The following is a 5642-nucleotide window of genomic DNA, read 5'->3' as shown; positions in this document are numbered from 1 at the left end:
TTTGGTGGCGTCGAAGGCGACTGCCGTGTCAGTGGTCCAGGCTACGTCCATCTTGCCGGATTTTCCTCGGAGGGAGTCGTATAGGGGCTTCATAGGGGCTGTGGCTCTGGGGATGAACCTGTTGTAGAAGTTCACCATCCCGAGGAACTCCTGGAGGCCCTTGATGGTTGTGGGGCGGGGGAATTGCTGGACGGCCTGCACCTTGTTGGGCAGGGGGATGGCCCCAGCAGGGGTGATGTGGTGACCGAGAAAATCGATCTCGGTTAGGCCGAATTGGCACTTCGCCGGGCTGAGGATGAGCCCGTGTTGGGCTAGGCGCCCGAACAGGATGCGAAGGTGTTCGAGGTGTTCCTGTTTGGAGGAGCTGGCCACGAGAATGTCGTCTAGATAGACGAATAGGAAGTTCAGGTCCCGGAGGACTGAGTCCATAAGGCGCTGGAAAGCCTGTGCTGCATTCTTGAGGCCGAAGGGCATCCTCAGGAACTCGAACAGGCCGAATGGGGTGATGACGGCCGTTTTGGGGATGTCCGCGGGGTGTACGGGGACTTGGTGGTAACCGCGCACCAGGTCGACTTTGGAAAAGACGGTTCGTCCGGTCAGTCGGGCCGAGAAGTCCTGGATGTGTGGCACCGGGTACCGATCGGGGGTGGTGGCGTCGTTGAGGCGGCGGTAGTCCCCGCAAGGGCGCCAGCCTCCGCCGGGCTTGGGGGCGATGTGGAGGGGCGAGGCCCAAGGGCTGCTGGAGCGGCGGATGATGCCGAGTTGTTCCATGTTGGTAAACTCGGCCCGCGCGATTTCCAGCTTGGCCGGGTTGAGTCTGCGGGCGTGGGCAGAAACTGGGGGGCCGGTGGTGGGGATATAGTGTTCCACACCGTGCTTGGCGGCTTTGGCCGAAAAGGTCGGGTTAGTGAGGGCGGGAAACTCAGCTAGGAGTGCCGAGTAGTCGTCCGTGGCTCTGGCGAGGCAGTAGGTCGTCGGGCCGGCCGAACGGGCCGGGGTAAAGGCGCCGGGGATGGGGGCCATAGTGTTGATGTCGACGAGGCGGTGCCTCGGAATGTCGACAAGGAGGCCGTGGGCGCGTAGGAAGTCGGCGCCAATGAGTGGGCAGAGGACCTTGGCTGTCAGGAACTCCCAGCGGTAGCGGCGGCCCGCGAGGTCGAGCGTGACCATGCGGGTGCCATATGTGCGGATTTCAGAGCCGTTGGCTGCAGCCAGTGTGATACCCCGTGTGCCGCGTTGGATCTCGAGGGCGGAGGCGGGGGTGATGCTGTGCTGGGCCCCTGTGTCGCACAGAAATCGGCGGTTGGTTCTGTCGTCAGTGACGTACAGTAGGGGCTCCTTCTGCCCCGCGGCCATCGCGGGGGCCGGTGCGGGGGGGGGTTTGAAGGAACACGGTGGTGTGCAGCGTTGAGCCCTAGCGCCAAAACGGGTGTGGTAGTAGCAGTGACCCGGAGTGGTAGGGCGGTCGGGCCTAGCGGCCCGGGAAGACCGCGTGGTCGTTGCCGTGAGGTCGGGCGCGACGTCGCGAGCGGCCTGTGCAGAGAGCAGCCGGTCGGCCTTTTCGGCTATCTCATTCAGGTCCGTGGAGTCAGACTCCACAAGGAGCGGGCGGATGCTGGCGGGGAGCTGCCGAATGAAAAGCGTGCGAAAATGGGTGCCGGGATTTTTGTCGTCGGATAGGGACAGCATGTGGGAAAGCAGGTCTGATGGTGAAGCGTCACCAAGGCCGGGGAGGTCCAGGAGTTGGCAGTGGCGCTGGTAAGAGGACGTTTGAAATTTTTTAAGTAGCGCAGCCTTCAGATGCTCGTACTTGCCCTCCGTTGGTGGATTCTGCAGCGCTGCCCAAACCTTGGGGACTGTAGCGTAGGTGAGCGAGGCGACGAGGTAGTCGTACTTCGTGGCGTCGACTGTAATGCCTTTCAGCCGCAATCTGGACTCAGCTTGAACGAACCAGGCTTCGGCGAGGTTCCCCCAAAAGTCAGGTAATTTAACCGTGACTACGTTTGTATCCGCCATGCTAGCTTAGGATTCGTCCTGAGCGTCGGGGTCACCAGTGTTGAGATACCGCGGCAAACGTGGGAGTCGAGACAGAGCTATTGAAAACACAACTGCTTTATTCTGACCACATGGCAAACAGGAACTAGAAAAGCCCGCACATCCACTTAAATACTTCCCAGACAGGAAGTGCTCCCGGCAGCCTGTCCCTGCGGGAAACAAGTTGCTGGAGGAAAGGGCCCCCGGCTGGGGGCTTCTGCTTAGACTGTCTGTGCCGCCGTGAGCGGATTATGTCCAGTGGTGGCGTGTCGCCACACAGGCAGGTTATGCTTGAACTGTATAAAACACTGGTTAGGCTGCAGGTAGAATACTGTGTGCAGTTCTGGCCAGCACATTACAGGAAGGATGTGATAGAGAGGGTGTAGAGGAGATTTACGAGTATGTTAGAACATAAGAACATAAGAAATAGGTGCAGGAGTGGGCCAGTCGGCCCCTCGAGCCTGCTCTGCCATTCAATAAGATCATGTTGCCTGGGCTGGGGAATTTTAGCTATGAGGAAAGATTGGATAGGCTGGGGTTGTTTTCCTTGGAACAGAGGAGACTGAGGGGAGACAAAATTGAGGTGTACAACATTATGAGGGGCCAAGATAGTGTGGACAGGAAGTACCTATTTCCATTAGCAGAAGGGTCAATAACCATGGGACATAGATTTAAAGTAATTGGTCGGAGGTTTATAGGGGATTTGAGGCAAAAAAGTTTCACCCAGAGGGTGGTGGGGGTGTGGAACTCACTGCCTGAAAGGATGTTAGAGGCAAAGAGCCTCATCACATTGAAAATGTACATGGATCTGCACTTGAAGTGCCATAACCTACAGGGCTACGGACCAAGTGCTGGAAAGTGAGATTTGGCTGGATAGCGCTTTGTCGGCCGGCATGGACAAGAGGGACAAATGGCCTCCTTATATTCTATAAATTTCTATGATTCTATGAAAGGGCGGGGGAGTGGGACTGCTCTTGAAGAAAGCCCTCATGGGCTTGACGAGCTGAATGTGCTGTGCTGCAACCATTCTATGTTTCTATGATCACATTGCTGTTTGTGGGAGCTTGATGTGCTCAAATTGGCTGCCGCGTTTCCTACATTACAATAGTGACTACACTTCAGAAAGTAGTTCATTGGCTGTAAAGTGCTTTGGGACGTCCGGTGGTCATGAAAGGCGCTATATAAATGCATATCTTTCTTTTACTTTTCTTGGTTATGATGTGATCCAGGGTCTGTTTAGAAGCTCCACAATCACATGATGGGGCTGATTTAACCTTCCACCTATGGAGAAGGTGGCAGCATCTACCATGACTGGTTCTGAGGCAGTTGATTGTCCTAGTTTGATCCTTCAGGCTGTACTATGAAGTCCTCTATGGAATCAATTCGGAATGTTGCATTTCACCATCTGTCAAGACTGAAGGGTTTTGGCAACGGTCCAAAATTGCTTTCTAAATTTGAGATGGGTTGGTCAAGTTGGCCTTGATTGGCATGTCTTTGCTGTTGTAGCGGTAGTTATCTCTGAGACTGTGTATATTCGCAGCATAAGTGTGGTGCCAAATTACTGGATTGTCATAAAAAATTCATCAGTTTCACTAATTTCCTTTTAGGGAAAGAAATCTGCTGTCTTTGCCTCGTCTGGCCTATGGGACTCCAGACCCACAGCAATGTGGTTGACACTTAACTGCAATCTGAAATGGCCCAGCAAGGCAATGAGCTGTATCAAACCACTATGACAGTCAGTGTGGGAACCTTCACCACATCAAAGGCAGCTCACCACCACCTTAAAGGGCAATTGGGGATAGGGCAATAAATGTCAACCTTGCCAGTGATACCCACGTGCTGTGAATGAATTAAAAAAAACCTAACTTTATATCTGAGATCGATGCTCACCATGGTTCGAGGGATATGGAGTTGGGGTATAGATCAGCCATGATCTCATTGAATGGTGGAACTGGCCTGAGGGGCTGAATGGCCTGCACCTGTTCCCAGCTAGTATAAGTGCATCCTTGCTCACTCCACTATCCAACTAAATGGTTGTGCTTCCACTTGGATTCTAGTCCTGTTACTGCTGTGAGCTGGTCTGTGGCTTTTGAGACTCAGTCCCTCAAGTCTCTGGTCTGAGACCTCTGATTTCTCCTCTAATGAGAAGCCCCTGACCATCAATGGGTGCAGTGGAATTGAATTGTAATTCTCTTGCAGTGTGCACAGTGGATGGTCAGTTCATCATAGTGATCTCCAAGACCCTGACCCTTCCTGCCCTCAACCTGTCATCTCTGTATGTGAAAGATGGACAAGAAGCAAAGTGCAGGCCTAAACTAACCACTGCCCAGCTTGTGACCTTCTGCTTCCCGATTACCTCTTGTGGCTCGACCAAGCGGGTGAGTATTGATGGGCCGAGCATTCTCCACGTGAATGAACCAGCTCCCTATTAACCAGTGTTCTCTCTGCAGGAGGAGAATAGAACCTTGGTGTATGAAACGGATGTGTTGGGTAAGAGGATGATTCTGACTGGGAAACTGGGCTCAATAACCCGAGACAGCACCTTCAGGTAGGAGGATGGTGGGGAGATGTTGGGGTTGGAGGGATGTGTTGCTGGATGAAGCTCCACCTGCTATTGTCTCTCTGCAGCCTGCATGTCCAGTGCAAGTACAAGGGGAGGAAAGAGACTGGCTTACAAATCATTGTCACGGTTTACACGGCTCCTCCACCACCTCCTGCTTCTGATGATGGGATTCTGAAACTGGAACTGAGAATTGCAAAATGTTTAATGGCCCTGGGTAATGGTGACAGAAACACTGGGAATGTATCAATGCAGGGAGTGACTGGTGCTTGTGTGTCTGCCTTTCAGGTGGTAACTACAGATCCTGGTATGTGGATAGTGACTACCCCATTCAGAGTATCCTTCAGGACCCAGTGCTTGTGGAGGTTCGTGTCCAGGACCGCACAGACCCAATGATTGTCCTGAGGTTGCATGACTGCTGGGCGACTCCTGTCCCAGCCCCAAACCACGAGGTGCAATGGAGTCTACTGGTGGACGGGTAAGGAAAGGCTGAATGGAAGGGCTAATGGTTTTGCGAATTCATAGAAAATGATAAGCTGATGGGCAGTGAAAGACCAACTGTTCCATCAAGCCTGCCCCACACTCTTGACTGTAGCATTGTGACTAGACAGTTCCTACTCCCCTCATCCCAATAACCATGTAATCTCCTGGGAGAGACAGAAAACCCAGGGCCAATAAGGTGGGAAATACTCTGTGTGATGCCTCAGGTGATCAAATCCAGTCCAGGAGATCCCATGGGCCACACTCTGCCAAATGTTAATTGCAAAGACATTTGCCTTCTATATGATGCCATGTGATCTCTGGTTCTGGCCAGGGACCAGCCCAGCTCCCCCCTGGAAGGTGTGCAGAAAATCAGCACCCACCACATCTTGTCAATGTATTCTCATCACTCACTACTCTCTAGCTGGGCTGGGGGGCGGGGAATCGGTGTGTGCTGCGAGTGGGAAGGAGAGCCACCGAACATCAGTCTATTCTGACTCTTGCCTAGTTTAAACTTCTCCCCATGTCCTCGTGTCAAACTGTAATAATCTCAACAGGGATGCTATAC

Source organism: Somniosus microcephalus, chromosome 13, assembly GCF_052327205.1.
Source record: "Somniosus microcephalus isolate GS21.2 chromosome 13, FLI_Smic_1.0, whole genome shotgun sequence".
Classification (NCBI taxonomy): Eukaryota; Metazoa; Chordata; class Chondrichthyes; order Squaliformes; family Somniosidae; genus Somniosus; species Somniosus microcephalus.
Note: the sequence above shows the minus strand (reverse complement) of the source record.